The following is a 20115-nucleotide window of genomic DNA, read 5'->3' on the forward strand; positions in this document are numbered from 1 at the left end:
AGCATGTTTGAAATAAACTAAACCATCACTGTTACCATAAAAACATAAATAAAAATGATTGTCATTTTTAAAAAAAAAAGTCATTTGTTGTTGATAGTTTTCCACTCCACTGCTGTAGGTGTCGATAATACGCATGCCATAAATAACAAAACGTCTTATTTTGCTGTTTTTCCAATGACAATACAGTATTATTTCAATTTAAGAGTCTTTTGTGATTAGAGCTGTCTCGGCTAATTGTTAAGCTTTAAATTACAAGCAAAACTTTGAGTTACAAGCATCGGCTCAATTAGCATAGAAAATGTCACAGTGAACCCCAAAAAATCTGGCCAAAATGTCTGGTCTTACTCGCTAGCATTATATTACAGTTAGAGATACATAACTTTTTTTTAAAGTGTGGGAATTAACAGACTGAATGTGAAGGACAGTGCTGAGAAGAAGAAATGGATGACAGCCAACAAAGAAAGAAATGATCAATTATGACGCAGATTCAAACTGATTCAGGCGTAACTACTGATGACCTTGAGATAATAAAAATGTTTAAGGATTTTTATACATCGCTATACTTGTCTGCTCAATGTTTTACTCCAGAGCTGGATGGCTTTTTTAAATAATCTGGACATCCCCTCAGTTCATCAGTCCGCTGCAATGGAATTGGAGAGACCAGTCACTGCTGCAGAACTGGATGTTGCAGCATTAGCACTACAAAGCGGTAAATCTCTGGGATGGTTTCCCTTCCGAATTTAAAAAAAAAAGTTTTGGCGTAAACTTGCCCCTTAATGGATATGTACAATGAATCATTTCAATCATGGCCACTTCCTACAAACGCTTAACCAAGCGTCAATTTCTCTCCTCTTGAAAAGATCCCTCTTTGTGCACTTCGTATCGTCCTATTAACCTGTTTAATGTGGATTTTAAATGATTGTCATAGCTTTACGTCGTGACACTATTCACTATTATTAATGGGGTCAAACATGGTTCATTCGAAGTAGGTACTCCTTTTCTAATCTTCGACATTTTTTAAATATATTGTACAGTGGGCCTGCTTCCAACACTCAAAAGGCAGTGATATCACTGGATGCAAAAAAGGCCTTTGACAGGGTGGTGTAACTATCTATTTTATGTCAAGTTTTTGTAATTGAAATACACAAAAAAATAAGAAATAAAAAAATCGTAGCACATATTCTTGGCGGTCGTGTGTTTGAAAAAAGTTTTAGAAACAACTATGTTAAGCACTATGTTCAACCAATCAACAATCGACAGCACAGCCCGCCCCCGAAAAGGTTCCAGGTAGGCTTTGCAGCTGACGTCATCAGCCACGTGACATTAGCTTGGAGGTGTTGTGCCTGAAAACGCACCCCTGCCATAGAATGCACCCCCTGACGCGGGAGCGCGCTTACGTCACTCACTTACGTCACTCGTCTCGAAAAGTATATCTAAACTCGGCTGTAATCACCGAAGTGGCTGAAATCGCCTCTTTTAAATCGCCTCTTTCGGCATAAAAAAGTACATAAAGTGAAATAATCCAAGTTTTCTTTACTTTTGGATGGATTAAAAATTGTGAGCCTTTAATGATTTCGCCGTCATTAGATCAAAAGTACATAAAGTGAAATAATCCAAGTTTTCTTTACTTTTGGATGGATTAAAAATTGTGAGCCTTTAATGATTTCGCCGTCATTCAAGTGGCTGAAATCGCCTCTTTCGGCATAAAAAAGTACATAAAGTGAAATAATCCACATATTCTTTACTTGTGGATGGATTAAAAATTGTGAGCCTTTAATGATTTCGCCATCATTCAAGTGGCTGAAATCGCCTCTTTCGGCATAAAAAAGTACATAAAGTTAAATAATCCACGTATTCTTTACTTGTGGATGGATTAAAAATTGTGAGCCTTTAATGATTTCGCCGTCATTAGATCAGATAAGGCGAAAACAATAACCAATTAATATTGGAATATTTGCTGTCCCGAAAATGTAGTATTAATTGTCTACCTTGACAGTTTACTGTAAAGAATATATACACCAAAGTAAACCTCACTATGTACTTTTTTAGAGACATCAAGGAGAACGAATGTTTGCTGCTTCATTCGACGTGTTGTCGTGATCCAATACTCATATTTTAAAAAATATGACATTTTCTTTAACTTTAAGAAGCTCATGGGTGGATGGATGAATAAATAAATGAATGCATCTGATATCTACGATTGATTTGGTTTTAAGAAGTTTCAAATTGAACATTCACAAATAACGTTAAGTACCCGAAGTACCAGAGGTGGAGTTATGATGGGGGTGCATTTTCCACAGCTGCCTGAGAATGCACCCCCTATCTATCTCTGGCTAGGAAGGTCATATAGACTTGGCACTCACCCTGGTGACTCATCATAGCCCCCTCAGTGCACAGTGAAAACCATGTGAAAATTGGACCACCAGAAGGGAGTTAGGGTGGGGGTGCATTTTCAGGCAGGACGTTCAGGCCAGCTGCCTGAGAATGCACCCCCTATCTATCTCTGGTTAGGAAAGTCATAGAGACTTGGCACTCACCCTGGTGACTCATCATAGCCCCCTCAGTGTACAGTGAAAACCATGTGATGATCGGACTACCAGAAGTGGAGTTAGGGTGGGGGTGCATTTTCCACAGCTGCCGTAAAATGCACCCCCTATCTATCTCTGACTAGGAAGGTCATAGAGACTTGGCACTCACCCTGGTGACTCATCATAGCCCCCTCAGTGTACAGTGAAAACCATGTGAAAATTGGACCACCAGAAGTGGAGTTAGGGTGGGGGTGCATTTTCAGGCAGGACGTTCAGGCCTGCTGCCTGAGAATGCACCCCTATCTATCTCTGGTTAGGAAGGTCATAGAGACTTGGCACTCACCCTGGTGACTCATCATAGCCCCCTCAGTGTACAGTGAAAACCATGTGATGATCGGACTACCAGAAGTGGAGTTAGGGTGGGGGTGCATTTTCCACAGCTGCCGTAAAATGCACCCCCTATCTATCTCTGGCTAGGAAGGTCATAGAGACTTGGCACTCACCCTGGTGACTCATCATAGCCCCCTCAGTGTACAGTGAAAGCCATGTGAAAATTGGACCACCAGAAGTGGAGTTAGGGTGGGGGTGCATTTTCAGGCAGGACGTTCAGGCCTGCTGCCTGAGAATGCACCCCCTATCTATCTCTGGTTAGGAAGGTCATAGAGACTTGGCACTCACCCTGGTGACTCATCATAGCCCCCTCAGTGTACAGTGAAAACCATGTGATGATCGGACTACCAGAAGTGGAGTTAGGGTGGGGGTGCATTTTCCACAGCTGCCGTAAAATGCACCCCCTATCTATCTCTGGCTAGGAAGGTCATAGAGACTTGGCACTCACCCTGGTGACTCATCATAGCCCCCTCAGTGCACAGTGAAAACCATGTGAAAATTGGACCACCAGAAGTGGAGTTAGGGTGGGGGTGCATTTTCAGGCAGGACGTTCAGGCCAGCTGCCTGAGAATGCACCCCCTATCTATCTCTGGCTAGGAAGGTCATAGAGACTTGGCACTCACCCTGGTGACTCATCATAGCCCCCTCAGTGCACAGTGAAAACCATGTGAAAATTGGACCACCAGAAGTGGAGTTAGGGTGGGGGTGCATTTTCAGGCAGGACGTTCAGGCCTGCTGCCTAAGAATGCACCCCCTATCTATCTCTGGTTAGGAAGGTCATAGAGACTTGGCACTCACCCTGGTGACTCATCATAGCCCCCTCAGTGTACAGTGAAAACCATGTGATGATCGGACTACCAGAAGTGGAGTTAGGGTGGGGGTGCATTTTCCACAGCTGCCGTAAAATGCATCCCCTATCTATCTCTGGCTAGGAAGGTCATAGAGACTTGGCACTCACCCTGGTGACTCATCATAGCCCTCTCAGTGCACAGTGAAACCCATGTGAAAATTGGACCACCAGAAGTGGAGTTAGGGTGGGGGTGCATTTTCAGGCAGGACGTTCAGGCCTGCTGCCTGAGAATGCACCCCCTATCTATCTCTGGTTAGGAAAGTCATAGAGACTTGGCACTCACCCTGGTGACTCATCATAGCCCCCTCAGTGTACAGTGAAAACCATGTGATGATCGGACTACCAGAAGTGGAGTTAGGGTGGGGGTGCATTTTCCACAGCTGCCGTAAAATGCACCCCCTATCTATCTCTGGCTAGGAAGGTCATAGAGACTTGGCACTCACCCTGGTGACTCATCATAGCCCCCTCAGTACACAGTGAAAACCGTGTGAAAATTGGACCACCAGAAGTGGAGTTAGGGTGGGGGTGCATTTTCAGGCAGGACGTTCAGGCCTCCTGCCTGAGAATGCACCCCCTATCTATCTCTGGCTAAGAAGGTCATAGAGACTTGGCACTCACCCTGGTGACTCATCATAGCCCCCTCAGCGCACAGTGAAAACCATGTGAAAATTGGACCACCAGAAGTGGAGTTAGGGTGGGGGTGCATTTTCAGGCAGGACGTTCAGGCCTGCTGCCTGAGAATGCACCCCCTATCTATCTCTGGTTAGGAAGGTCATAGAGACTTGGCACTCACCCTGGTGACTCATCATAGCCCCCTCAGTGTACAGTGAAAACCATGTGATGATCGGACTACCAGAAGTGGAGTTAGGGTGGGGGTGCATTTTCCACAGCTGCCGTAAAATGCACCCCCTATCTATCTCTGGCTAGGAAGGTCATAGAGACTTGGCACTCACCCTGGTGACTCATCATAGCCCCCTCAGTGCACAGTGAAAACCATGTGAAAATTGGACCACCAGAAGTGGAGTTAGGGTGGGGGTGCATTTTCAGGCAGGACGTTCAGGCCAGCTGCCTGAGAATGCACCCCCTATCTATCTCTGGCTAGGAAGGTCATAGAGACTTGGCACTCACCCTGGTGACTCATCATAGCCCCCTCAGTGCACAGTGAAAACCATGTGAAAATTGGACCACCAGAAGTGGAGTTAGGGTGGGGGTGCATTTTCAGGCAGGACGTTCAGGCCTGCTGCCTAAGAATGCACCCCCTATCTATCTCTGGTTAGGAAGGTCATAGAGACTTGGCACTCACCCTGGTGACTCATCATAGCCCCCTCAGTGTACAGTGAAAACCATGTGATGATCGGACTACCAGAAGTGGAGTTAGGGTGGGGGTGCATTTTCCACAGCTGCCGTAAAATGCATCCCCTATCTATCTCTGGCTAGGAAGGTCATAGAGACTTGGCACTCACCCTGGTGACTCATCATAGCCCTCTCAGTGCACAGTGAAACCCATGTGAAAATTGGACCACCAGAAGTGGAGTTAGGGTGGGGGTGCATTTTCAGGCAGGACGTTCAGGCCTGCTGCCTGAGAATGCACCCCCTATCTATCTCTGGTTAGGAAAGTCATAGAGACTTGGCACTCACCCTGGTGACTCATCATAGCCCCCTCAGTGTACAGTGAAAACCATGTGATGATCGGACTACCAGAAGTGGAGTTAGGGTGGGGGTGCATTTTCCACAGCTGCCGTAAAATGCACCCCCTATCTATCTCTGGCTAGGAAGGTCATAGAGACTTGGCACTCACCCTGGTGACTCATCATAGCCCCCTCAGTACACAGTGAAAACCGTGTGAAAATTGGACCACCAGAAGTGGAGTTAGGGTGGGGGTGCATTTTCAGGCAGGACGTTCAGGCCTCCTGCCTGAGAATGCACCCCCTATCTATCTCTGGCTAAGAAGGTCATAGAGACTTGGCACTCACCCTGGTGACTCATCATAGCCCCCTCAGCGCACAGTGAAAACCATGTGAAAATTGGACCACCAGAAGTGGAGTTAGGGTGGGGGTGCATTTTCAGGCAGGACGTTCAGGCCTGCTGCCTGAGAATGCACCCCCTATCTATCTCTGGTTAGGAAGGTCATAGAGACTTGGCACTCACCCTGGTGACTCATCATAGCCCCCTCAGTGTACAGTGAAAACCATGTGATGATCGGACTACCAGAAGTGGAGTTAGGGTGGGGGTGCATTTTCCACAGCTGCCGTAAAATGCACCCCCTATCTATCTATGGCTAGGAAGGTCATAGAGACTTGGCACTCACCCTGGTGACTCATCATAGCCCCCTCAGTGCACAGTGAAAACCATGTGAAAATTGGACCACCAGAGGTGGAGTTATGGTGGGGGTGCATTTTCAGGCAGGACGTTCAGGCCTGCTGCCTGAGAATGCACCCCCTATCTATCTCAGGCTAGGAAGGTCATAGAGACATGACACTCACCCTGGTGACTCATCATAGCCCTTTCCTTGCAGTGGGGGGTGCATTATATATATTTATATATATATATATATATATATATATATATATATATATATATATATATATATATATATATATATATTACACACACGCGCACACACACACACTCACACACTCACACACACTGCTGTGTCAATCCAAAACACACAACTTATTGGTCTCTTAACATGTTTCCAGAAGAAAAGAAAATGACGGTTTCAAAGTTGGTTCCTTTTGGATGTTCCAATTCAGAAGAAGTGCAGTGTTATTTCTATGTAACACAAAATAAATAAAAATCTATACCAATATTACTGCGTTTGTTTTTATTTGCCAGTGATTTTGATAGGAAGCCATATTACCTTCTCACAATTTACGTTTTCTTTTCTCGATTAAACTCTAGAGTAAATTTGAATAAACTAATCATAGTTGATTTTACCTTATTGTGTATCAATGTATGTTGAATTGCAACAATATCATTTAAGCAAGCTGTAATGTTTGTAGGTGTACTTTATGCATCAGGCGTAACTGTTCTAACATTGTCCACCATAGTGCGTGTTGACGTCACCACGCAGCCAGCGTATATCTAAATATCACACAAGCCATATTAACTTCTCACAAGGAACATTCAGAGATGCCTGGAGTTAACAAGGTATTTTTTTCCATTAAAGGATGATGTCTGATACATAGTACTTGCATTATAACATCAGAGAAAAAGCAGCTCTAAGAGCTGCTAAATGACAATGGTGCAATAGTTTTTTACAAATAATATTTCTATCATTAAGGGCCTTTATGCGAAAGAAAGACTGCAATGTGACAAGGTGGGCATGCAGCACCCTGGCCCATGCACGCCAGCAAGATGGCACATCATGTGGTGTCCTGGCCTTAAAAGTAAGTGTACTGTACACTACTGAAACAATGTGGACAACCTCAAGGTAATTTCTTTTTTTCATAAGAAAAATCCATGACGTGGTTTCTTACATGTTTGTGATATGTACCATTAAGTAGCCCAAAATTTTGATGTTAACAAGAATAGCTTGCGTATATTCATATGTTGCTCAAAGTAAAAACATGGATCTTAGCATCTTGCTAGTTTATGTATTTATCATAAGATGCTTGTACACTAACCTAAGTTTTTTTTAGTTTGCAGAGAAAATATTGAAAGGGCAGCCAATTAACATCGAGACGCATCTTACAGCTGTGAACAATTTGAGACTGGATATTGCCACTGTCCTCCTTCAAGAAACAGGTGAATTTTATTTTTAGCAGATCAATATTAATTACTTCATGTTTGAGCTGTTTTAAACACATGTCCTTCAGTTGAAATGACAGGGGAGGGGGTAAATCATTATAGAGGAATGTACAGCACTGTATCCAAATGCTTAGTTCAAACCTGAAATGGCCCATAACCTTGGTACAAGACACTATATTGTATCAATTTATAAATGCTGGATATTGTGGAATTATTTAAGTAACATTAATAGTGCTTGTGTGAAAGGGGTCCTCTGGGTCCTACTGTCTCACTTTCTTTTAACCCTCTATGTCAGGGGTCCCCAAACTTTTTGACTCGGGGGCCACATTGGGTTAAAAAAATTAGGCCGGGAGCCAGGCTGTAAATATATATATATATATATATATATATATATATATATATATATATATATATATATATATATATATATATATATATATATATATACGTGTATATATATATATATATATATATATATATATATATATATATATATATATATACATGTATATATATATATATATATATATATATATATATATATATACACATGTATATATATATATATATATATATATATATATATATATATATATATATATATATATATATATATATATACTGTATATATATATATATATATATATATATATATACTATATACTATATATATATATATATGTGTGTATATATACTGTATATATATATACAGTATATATATATATATATATATATACTGTATATATATATATATATATATATATATATATATGTATATATATACTGTATATATATATATATATATATATATATAGTATATATATATGTATATATACTGTATATATATGTATATATATATATAAATATATATATATACACAGTATATGTATATATACAGTATATATATACATTGTCTTTATAATCTGTTTTGTCATTGATGTTCATCAACATTTAACATTGTCACGTTATCGATGGGAAAATTCATTTTTAGACAATATGATTTGCCTGAGTGACTAGGAGACATCAAGAGTAACAAGCGGTAGGAAATGGATTAGAAAGGAAAAATTTTTTTAAAATAGAATAAAACAATAGAAACTAAAAACTTTTTGTTTAACTTGGGACTTCCTGTGGGCCGGATTTTGGATGCTGGGGGGCCGGATCCGGCCCGCGGGCCGTAGTTTGGGGACCCCTGCTCTAGGTAATACAAGACAGTCTTGATTTTAAGCATTTGAAAATTGGTTGACTGCTTAACATCTTGCTTTACTTAAACACATTTAAAAACAGATTCAAACATGTAAATATTTCTCGGTAAATGATGAGGTATTTCAAATGAGGTTTGCCACTAACATTTTTAAACCATAAAAAATATTGATGGCACAGATTAAATCAAATAATCAGGACAGCCTAATACAATTACATATTACTGGAGTTTATTTTAATTTCAGCAAGATATTTGAAGAAATTTGAGAGTGAATATTGATACATACTTGGGGCCGACTTTATTTAACATCTATATGCTCCCACTAGGACAAATCATGCAAAATAATAACATTGACCATCATTGCTATGCCGATGACACCCAAATCTATGTAGCGCTATCACCAAATGACTATCGCCCCATAGATCTTCTGTGCCAGTGCATTGAGCGAGTCAAACACTGGATGTGCCAAAATTTCCTACAACTAAATGAAGATAAAACTGAGATAATTGTTTTTGGTGCTAAAAAAGAAAGGTTTAAAGTCGTCCAACACATTCAATCACTGTCCCTGAAAACCTCAAATAAAGCCAGAAATCTTGGGGTTATTTTAGATTCTGATTTACATTTCGACAGTCACATCAAATCAGTAACAAAATCGGCCTACTATCACCTCAAAAATGTAAAAAGACTTAGAGGGCTCATGTCAGCTCAAGACTTTGAAAAACTTGTACATGCCTTTATTACCAGTAGGCTAGACTATTGTAATGGTCTCCTTGCAGGTCTTCCCAAAAAAAACTGTCAGGCAGCTGCAGCTTGTTCAAAACGCTGCTGCTAGAGTTCTAACAAAGACCAAAAAATGTGAGCACATTACACCAATTCTTAAATCCTTACATTGGCTCCCTGTACATCAGAGAATTGATTTCAAAATCCTCCTGCTCACATATAAATCACTACATGGTCTAGGGCCCAAGTATATCACTGATATGCTCCCACTATATAAGCCCTCTAGATCACTAAGATCTTCTGAGAGCAATCTGTTAGCGGTTCCCAGAGTAAACTCAAATCAAGGGAGATCATCATTCAGTCACTATGCAACACATAGCTGGAATAAACTTCCTGAAGATGTCAGACTTTCCCCAACTCTGACTACTTTTAAAACTAGACTGAAGACTTTTATGTTCACCTTAGCTTTCAGCTAAATCTTTTAATCTTTTAACTTTTAACGTCTGCACTGTTTTTATTTTTATTGTCTGCATTTTAATTTTGCTTTTATTTTCTTTCATTTCACTTTGTTGTCTGTGAAGCACTTTGAGTCTGCCTTGTGTATGAAAAGTGCTATACAAATAAAGTTGCCTTGCCTTGCCTTGCCTTGCCAAACTCTTTTTTTGGAACAGATGATCTCAGCAATGTCTGTCACAGCTGTGGGATGGAGGAGAGCGATAACCCTCAATGGGTATGTTTTCACTGTGCAATACAGTCAGGCTGTGAAATAGCAGGGCGTAGATAACATAATTATTGTAGTATATAGAGCTGTAACAGTGATAATGATGAATTATTTAAATCCGGAATTTATAAACAGTACATTTAATGGCCCAACTTATCTGCCTCCTCACCTCCATCCTCTCTCACCTTAGATCTGCTGTGACATCTGTGACAGGTGGTTTCACCACGAGTGTGTCCTGAGGCCAGATGTGGATGGGGATTACCTGTGCCCTGCATGTTCATGATGAGGGATGGGGGGGTTGGAAGTATTAAACTATATTTATGTTATGACCTTCTGCCCAATATCTAATAATATTTCTGTTTGTAGATGTATAGTTGCTTCTGAGAAGTTACATTTTATTACAAAAAAGTGTTCTATTTTGATTGTCTTTGGGTTTACTTTATTTGACGTTTGACTTTGAATATTGTATATATAAATTAACTATGTGTGGATTTTGTTATTTGTTTGCATTAAAAGAAATTGCATTATACCTTGTTTGATAAGAAATTATATTTCTTCTCCTCTGACCTGAAGACTGGGGACACTGTACATACCAAGAAAAACATAGGGGGTGCATTCTCAGGCAACTGGCCTGAACGTCCTGCCTGAAAATGCACCCCCGCCCTAACTCCACTTCTGGTGGTCCAATTTTCACATGGTTTTCACTGTGCACTGAGGGGGCTATGATGAGTCACCAGGGTGAGTGCCAAGTCTCTATGACCTTCTTAGCCAGAGATAGATAGGGGGTGCATTCTCAGGCAGCTGTGGAAAATGCACCCCCATCATAACTCCACCTCTGGTACTTCGGGTACTTAACGTTATTTGTGAATGTTCAATTTGAAACTTCTTAAAACCAAATCAATCGTAGATATCAGATGCATTCATTTATTTATTCATCCATCCACCCATGAGCTTCTTAAAGTTAAAGAAAATGTCATATTTTTTAAAATACGAGTATTGGATCACGACAACACGTCGAATGAAGCAGCAAACATTCGTTCTCCTTGATGTCTCTAAAAAAGTACATAGTGAGGTTTACTTTGGTGTATATATTCTTTACAGTAAGCTGTCAAGGTAGACAATTAATACTACATTTTCGGGACAGCAAATATTCCAATATTAATTGGTTATTGTTTTCGCCTTATCTGATCTAATGACGGCGAAATCATTAAAGGCTCACAATTTTTAATCCATCCACAAGTAAAGAATACGTGGATTATTTAACTTTATGTACTTTTTTATGCCGAAAGAGGCGATTTCAGCCACTTGAATGACGGCAAAATCATTAAAGGCTCACAATTTTTAATCCATCCAAAAGTAAATAAAACTTGGATTATTTCACTTTATGTACTTTTTTATGCCGAAAGAGGCGATTTAAAAGAGGCGATTTCAGCCACTTCGGTGATTACAGCTGAGTTTAGCTCACAATTTTTAATCCATCCACAAGTAAAGAATACGTGGATTATTTCACTTTATGTACTTTTTTATGCCGAAAGAGGCGATTTCAGCCACCTGAATGATGGCGAAATCATTAAAGGCTCACAATTTTTAATCCATCCAAAAGTAAAGAAAACTTGGATTATTTCACTTTATGTACTTTTTTATGCCGAAAGAGGCGATTTCAGCCACTTCGGTGATTACAGCCGAGTTTAGATATACTTTGAGACGAGTGACGTAAGCGAGTGACGTAAGCGAGTGACGTAAGCGCGCTCCCGCGTCAGGGGGTGCATTCTATGGCAGGGGTGCGTTTTCAGGCACAGCTGTCACCAGTTCAGTGCTGGTCAACGACTCACACACGCTTTCTTGTTATATCTGCTGCTATTTGAGTTTGGAAGTGCCGGAAACCTGCTGTGCTGTTGGATGTAGCAATAGACGAGGCGATAAACCAAATCTTAGCTTCTATAGATTCCCGGCAAACATCCAAAAACGCGATAAATGGACCGCGGCGATTTGTCGTGAACGATGGAAACCTACGATGTACACAAGGATATGCAATGAATACTTCATATCAGGTATGTAAACAAACTATTCACCCCTGATTTGTTTCACAAAATGTGAAATAATACAATATGGGATGATACAAATATGATTGTTGAAAATGCTGGGTGCATTTTTAGAAAGGCAGCAAAAGCAGCAAGGCAGGGAATGGGATGATTTCTTCAGTTCACCCCCCCGCCTCTGTCTGTGTGACAGGCATGTGATTTTTCCGTCTAAAGTCGGAATTCCGTCTTTTTTAATCTCGGGGGAAAACAAAAATGATCTCCCGTTTTTCCGTTTTTTTTCCCGACCCTAAATCAAGATTCGAGACGTAGTTTATATTACGCCGTAGTTGATTGGTCGATATGTTCCTTGTGACCAATCAGGGCATTTGTTATGAATGATGACGTTAATAACGTCATCATTCATAATGGTTACTATACGGCCATTTTCCATATGTAAACTGTCGGTTCTCGAGAGAAAGGACGCTTTACGAGTAAAAGAAATTGATAAACATGTAAAAAATAAGTTCCGATGGGACTGGATGGAAAGGGAAATCAATGATACTGTTGGGAAGAAGAAAGTTACGACTTTCCTGTGATAAAATGGCAACCAAGGTAATCAAAAAGGTTAACCAACGAACGAGATTTCTCTACAGAATTTCCTCTCTGGTCAACAAAAGCACCTTGAGGATTCTGGCGGGAACTCTCGTTCAACCCTTTTTCGATTACGCATGCACCTCCTGGTACCCTAGCACCTCCAAAACCCTCAAATCTAAACTCCAAACATCTCAGAACAAGCTAGTCAGGTTACTTCTAGACCTCCACCCCAGATCCCACCTCACTCCTACCCACTTCTCTAAAGTGGGCTGGCTCAAGGTGGAGGACAGAGTTAAACAACTTGCACTGAGCCTAGTCTATAAAATCCGCTACACCTCCCTGATACCGAAGTACATGTCAAACTACTTCCTTAACGTAAATGACCGCCATAACCACAACACCAGGGGGTGCTCCACTAACCACGTTAAACCCAGATTCCGAACTAACAAAGGTCTTAACTCATTCTCTTTCTATGCCACATCAATGTGGAATGCGCTCCCAACAGGTATAAAAGAAAGGGCATCTCTATCCTCCTTCAAAACCGCAATAAAAGTTCACCTCCAGGCAGCTACAACCCTAAACTAACACCCTCCCCGGATTGCTAATAATCAAATGTAAACAATCAAATGCAGATACTTTTTCTTATGCCTTCTGATCTCTCTCTCTCTCTCTATGTCCACTACTTGATGTCCATATCCCCCCCCCCCCTCCCTCCACACCCCTGATTGTAAATAATGTAAATAATTCAATGTGATTATCTTGTGTGATGACTGTATTATGATGATAGTATATATGATAGTATATATCTGTATCATGAATCAATTTAAGTGGACCCCGACTTAAACAAGTTGAAAAACTTATTCGGGTGTTACCATTTAGTGGTCAATTGTACGGAATATGTACTTCACTGTGCAACCTACTAATAAAAGTCTCAATCAATTGTTCGGTGATTTTATTCGGAAAATCGATCGTCCCGGAAAGGTTTTGTGCACCCGGTGTCATGATAATATTGACTATGGATCACAAGGTTTCAAGGCTTTGGAAGTACATGTGAAACGCCAAAAACATATGAAACAACTTGAAGCAAAGAAAACAAACTTTTTACTAGCTGGTACTTTTGGATGTCAACCGAAAGTGAGCAAACCTTACGGACTTCATCTTTTGTTTAAACTGCCGTAGACATCGAGAGGAAAGATCCGCCCACTTCAGTTGCAGACAGGGTTGTGAGGTAAGCTAAAAAATATTTGCTTGCGAAATACGCATGTTTGTTTTAAATATTAACCAATTATTGCTTTGCGAAATATAAATGGGTTTTTCTAAAAATAAAAAGCCATGTGAAAATATATTATGAAATTACAGAAATTCAAAGAGTCGCATTATTGATTCCAGTTAACAATTTATTTGAAATAAATTTGCATATAATATTATTTTGTAATATTATGTTATTTTGTAGTCTGTTGAAACTATTGTCAGTGGTGTAACAATCTTGAAGGTAAATATTTTCACACTTGTTTCATGCAATATGTCAGTGTCCTCACATTATTATTATTTCCTATTTTCAAATATGAGTAAACAATACAAAACATGTTTAATCATTTTCATAAATGTATATCCTATTTTGGCGAAAAGAATTAAATGTTTACATTACATTACATCAGGGGTCACCAACGCGGTGCCCGCGGGCACCAGGTCGCCCGTAAGGACCAGATGAGTCGCCCGCGGGCCTGTTCTAAAAAAATTTTTAAAAAAAATAATTAAAAAAATATATATGTATTTTTTTTAAAAATTAAATCTACATAGAAAAAACACAAGATACACTTTCAATCAGTGCATCAACCCAAACAACCTCCCCCATGCACACTCATCCACACAAAAGGGGTTATTTCTTTCTGCTACCAATATTCTGGTTCCCACAACATAGACAACACATCTGCAAGGGACACAGTGTTAAGTCTAGGCGTAAATGAGGACTCAGATGCAGAGGAGTGACAATTGACTCAGACCTTTATTTAAACAATTCCTTGCTATCTCTAGGACAGAGTGATTAAAGAAAGTGGCTACAAAATCTATCTAAGATATATTCGAGCACCTATAGGGTATTAGCATAGGACATAAGGCAATAAACAGAAAATCACTCCATAAGGAGGAACAGGCAATAGCCAAAAAGTTATATGAGTCGAATACACAAAAAAAACCAACAATCTATAATGATCTACAAAAAGGAAATTCTCTCATGCCAAAAGGTTGAGACGCTATAAACAGAAAGTATGTATAAAGTATTTGAGAGGCCTGAAAACTAAAAGCGCTCCAGAAGGAGGGAAAAAAAGGACAAGGCACTATGAAAAATTGTTACAAAAAGACTTGACCAAAAACTTAGCAAAAGAAAATCACTCTCTCAGAGGGAACAAAGGAATCAATAAACAAAGCGAGACAATACTTATCAAACTTGGTCGATGGCTGTGAACAAGGCTGGAGGTACGTAGCGAGACGATATACTCTGGCAACAAGACAGGGGAAGACGAGGACTATATACACATGAGGGAGGGTGACACAGGTGGGCACAATCAGGCAATCAGGAGAGACATCAGACCAGTGACACAGGAGGAAGGGCAAGTGGCCTGAAACGAGAGGAGGATTAGAATTTTCAAAGTAAAACAGGAAATGTGCCAGACAACCCCAAAACAGGACTTCCCTCACCACGGTGTGACAGTACCCCCCTTTCTATGGCCGACTCCGGACGGCCCAGACTGTTCGGGGTGGTCTCTGTAGAAGTCCCTGATGAGAGTGGGGTCGACAATGTGGCGGGAAGGAACCCACTGTCTCTCTTCAGGTCCGTATCCTTCCCAATCCACCAGGAATTGTCTGCCCCGACCCCGGTTGCGCACTGCCAACAAGCGTTTAACTTTGTATACTGGTCCACCTTCAATTACTTCGGGTGGTGGAGGGGATGTGGTGGCTGGGACCATGGTGCTTTCTTTGGCTGGTTTGACCTGACTGATGTGGAAGGTGGGATGGACGCGGAGGGATCGAGGCAGACGAAGCCGAACCGCTGCAGGTCCGACGAGCTTGGTAATTGGGAATGGACCTACAAAGCGTGGTGCCAGTTTCCTTGATGTGACCTTGAGATGTAAGTTCTTGGCTGAAAGCCAGACTCTCTGACCGGGTTCGTATGCAGGCGCAGGTCGTCTCTTGCGGTCTGCCGCTCTCTTCATCCGATCAATACTTGACGGGCGGCTGCCCAAATGCGGCGACAACGTCGGACCATGGCATGGGCGGAGGGGACCGACACTTCTGACTCATTCTCTGGGAAGAGAGGGGGCTGGTACCCTAAGGCACAATGAAAGGGAGAGAGGCCGGTGGCTGATGTAGGCAGCGAATTGTGCGCATACTCTACCCAGACCAGGTGTTTGCTCCATGTGGAGGGGTTCTGGCAGACCAAGCACCGGAGGCCGGTTTCCAGCTGCTGGTTAAGTCGTTCGGTCTGGCCGTTGGCTTCTGGATGATATCCTGATGTCAGGCTAGCCTTGGCTCCAATGAGTCGGCAGAACTCCCCCCAGAACCGTGATACAAACTGTGGTCCCCGGTCTGAAACAATGTCTTTGGGAAATCCATGAACTCGGAATACATTAGTCATCATAGTCTCTGCCGTCTCTTTGGCGGATGGTAATTTAGGCATAGCAATGAATCTGACCATTTTGGAGAATCTGTCGACCACGGTGAGGACGGTGGTGTTACCTTGTGAGACCGGGAGGCCTGTAACGAAGTCCATCGAGATGTCTGACCACGGTCTGGAGGGAATGGGGAGCGGCTGGAGAAGTCCCATGCGAGACCTGGAAGACATTTTGTTCCTGGCACAGACCGAACAGGCCTCTACGTACTCCCGGACCTCCGTCTCCATGGCTGGCCACCAGAACCGCCGGGAGATCACAAACATGGTTCTTTTAACTCCCGGATGGCACGAAAGCAGCGAGGTGTGAGCCCAATGAATCACCCGGGGACGCAGCTCAGTGGGGACAAACAATCGATTAACAGGACATCTCCTAGGTGGCGGGGCCACACCGTTAGCTTGCTTTACCTCTGTTTCTATTGGCCAAGTTACCGCTCCTACCACACAGTTCAGTGGAAGGATAGTCTCAGGTTGCTTGGCCTCAAGCTCGGGGTCGAATAATCGTGACAGGGCGTCTGGCTTGACGTTGCGGGACCCCGGCCTGTAGGAGAGCGAGAAGGAAAAGCGATTAAAAAAAAGCGCCCACCTGGCCTGGCGAGAGTTGAGTCTCTTAGCCTTCTTTATGTATTCCAGGTTCTTGTGATCTGTCCAGACGATGAACGGGTGTTCGGCCCCCTCGAGCCAATGCCTCCATGGCGAGCTTCACCGCCAGCAACTCACGATTGCCGACATCATAGTTTTTTTCAGCTTTGGACTGCCGCCGCGACAGAAAGGCACATGGATGCATCTTGCCGTCCTGTTGAGAACGTTGAGACAGGACCGCTCCCACTCCTTCATTAGAAGCGCCCACCTCCACGACGAACTGGCGCTGCGGGTCCGGAATGGTGAGGATGGGCGCTGAGGTGAAGCGGAGTTTGAGTGTCTGGAAGGCCCTCTCTGCTTCCGGAGACCAGTGGAACCGCACCTGGGGAGAGGAGCAGCTATTGCGCTGAAGCTTCTGACAAACCGCCTGTAAAAGTTAGCAAAACCCAAGAATTGCTGAACCTTCTTGCGGTTGTCAGGTGTAGGCCAATCGGCCACAGCGCTAACTTTAGCCGGATCCATCTGCACTCTTCCAGGAGCTACAATGAAGCCCAGGAAGGAGACAGTGTCGGCATGAAAAACACTCTTTTCAGCTTTAACATACAAGTCATTGTCCAAAAGTCTCTTTAAAACCTGGGTTACGTGGACTTGGTGAGTGTCACTGTCAGGAGAATAAATCAATATATCGTCCAGGTAGACGTACACAAAATGGTCCAGGAAGTCTCTTAGAACTTCATTGATCATAGCTTGGAACACGGCGGGGGCATTGGTGAGTCCGAAGGGCATGACCCTGTATTCATAGTGGCCGCTGGGTGTGTTGAATCCAGTCTTCCACTCGTCTCCCTCTTTAATTCGGACCAGATGGTAAGCGTTGCGTAGATCCAGTTTGGTGAATATTTTGGCCTGTTGGAGTTGGTCGAAGACAGAGGACATGAGGGGAAGAGGGTAACGGTTCTTAATAGTAATGTCATTGAGTGGGCTGTAATCAATGCAGGGTCTTAACGACCCGTCTTTCTTCTTCACAAAGAAGAACCCTGCTCCTGCTGGCGATGATGACGGGCGGATCAAGCCAGCTTTCAGTGATGCAGAGATGTATTCATTCATGGCTGCCCTTTCTGGACCAGAAACAGAGTACAGGCGCCCCTTGGGAATAGTGGCCCCGGGCAGTAAATCAATGGCACAGTCGTAGGAACGGTGGGGTGGAAGTGACAGAGCCTTAGTTTTGCTGAAAACTTGTCGTAGGTGGTGGTAACAGGAGGGAACAGAATTCAGGTCCGGAAATTCTGAGTCTGTGGCAGGATTGGCAGAAAAAAGATTAATTTCCTTGACATTTTTCTTTTGGACAGTAGAAAAACTACATTTCTGGGTACATTCCCTTCCCCATACACTGATCTTCCCTGTTTTCCAGTCAACACGAGGGTTATGCTGGTACAGCCATGGATACCCCAAAATTAGCGAATGAGAGGGAGAAATAATCAGGTATGGACAAATTTGTTCCTGATGGCCGTCTATGTTCATTTGGAAAGGTTCACTGATGTGTGTGATGGTGAAAAGCTCATTACCATTTAGAGAACTGGCCCTAATGGGTTTAGCTAGTGGTTCTGACTTGAGTCCTAGTCTCCTAGCTAAACCCCAGTCCATCAGACTCTCATCTGCCCCAGAGTCTATTAGCGCCTCTAGAATTGTGGTCGTGTGATGAGTTATCGTGATCTTGGTAAGAATACGTGGCATCTGAGGAACAGCCGGAATGTGACTCACCGCCTGGGGTCCCTTGGTTGGACACGAACCGACAAGATGGCCACCCTCTCCACAGTAGAAACATCTTCCCTCCATCAGCCGCTTGCGTCGCTCCTCTGGGGTCAGTCGGGCTCTCCCCAGCTGCATGGGTTCCTCCTCCTGATTTGTACGTAGGTGAGGAAGTAGCTCCGGAGGTGGGCGCCGAGTCGTCGACCAGCTAGGTGCGAAAGGACGGGTGGTTCTCCCTGCAGCTTCCGATCCTCCTCCTCGCTGTCGTTTGAGCTAGGCTAGTCTGTTGTCCGTCCTGATAGCGAGCGCGATGAGGGCATCTAGGTTATCGGGTAGGTCCAGGGGAATGAGGAGGTCCTGTATGGAAGCTCCGAGCCCCTTAAGAAAAACATCATAGAGCGCCATGTCGTCCCACCCGCTTTCAGCTGCCAGCGTGCGGAAGCGGATGGCGTAGTCGCACACGGAGCCGCTGCCCTGCTTTATGCTGCTTAGCTCTTGTGCCTTTTCTCTGCTGGAGGACACCGTGTCAAAAGTTCTTGTTAGAGCAGCTTGAAAGTCTTTAAATGAGTGGCAGAGTGACGAGTTCCGCCCCCATTCGGCAGAAGCCCACGCTTTGGCTCTATCCGTAAGATGGGAAATCATGAAAGCAATCTTGGAGCGGTCAGTGGGAAATGCATGGGGCATCAGTTCATAATGAATAGCACAGTCAATCAAAAAGGTCTTGCACAAACCGGGAGCGCCAGCGTATGGCGCCGGAGGAGCCAGCTTGCATCCGGCTCCGGGAGGAGGTGAAGACAGGGTGGGAGCAGCGGGTGGCGTGGGGGGCTGGGACGCCGGAATCGGTCGAGCAAACTGCTCAAGTAGTCCTTGTAGCTGGGAGGACAGGTGACCCATGTTTGCTGCCATCGCCGTCTGAAACTCCTCCTGTCGGGCGAGCCGTGATTCCTGGGTGTGCAGGATTTCCGTCAGTTGTTTAGCCTCTGCTGAGTCCATACTGGCCAGAGTATACTGTTAAGTCTAGGCGTAAATGAGGACTCAGATGCAGAGGAGTGACAATTGACTCAGACCTTTATTTAAACAATTTCTTGCTATCTCTAGGACAGAGTGATTAAAGAAAGTGGCTACAAAATCTATCTAAGATATATTCGAGCACCTATAGGGTATTAGCATAGGACATAAGGCAATAAACAGAAAATCACTCCATAAGGAGGAACAGGCAATAGCCAAAAAGTTATACGAGTCGAATACACAAAAAAACCCAACAATCTATAATGATCTACAAAAAGGAAATTCTCTCATGCCAAAAGGTTGAGACGCTATAAACAGAAAGTATGTATAAAGTATT

General features: G+C 42.9%; 1 long non-coding RNA gene across 1 annotated transcript; it reads left to right on the plus strand.

The window, feature by feature from the left end:
• The first annotated feature begins 7464 nt into the window (after nucleotides 1-7464).
• Nucleotides 7465-10584, plus strand: LOC133662739 (uncharacterized). The gene is made up of 3 exons (XR_009828148.1): nucleotides 7465-7515; nucleotides 10111-10169; nucleotides 10351-10584. It is a non-coding gene; the product is annotated as an uncharacterized LOC133662739 (long non-coding RNA).
• The last annotated feature ends 9531 nt before the right edge of the window (nucleotides 10585-20115 follow it).

This window comes from Entelurus aequoreus, linkage group LG12, assembly GCF_033978785.1.
Source record: "Entelurus aequoreus isolate RoL-2023_Sb linkage group LG12, RoL_Eaeq_v1.1, whole genome shotgun sequence".
Taxonomy (NCBI): Eukaryota; Metazoa; Chordata; class Actinopteri; order Syngnathiformes; family Syngnathidae; genus Entelurus; species Entelurus aequoreus.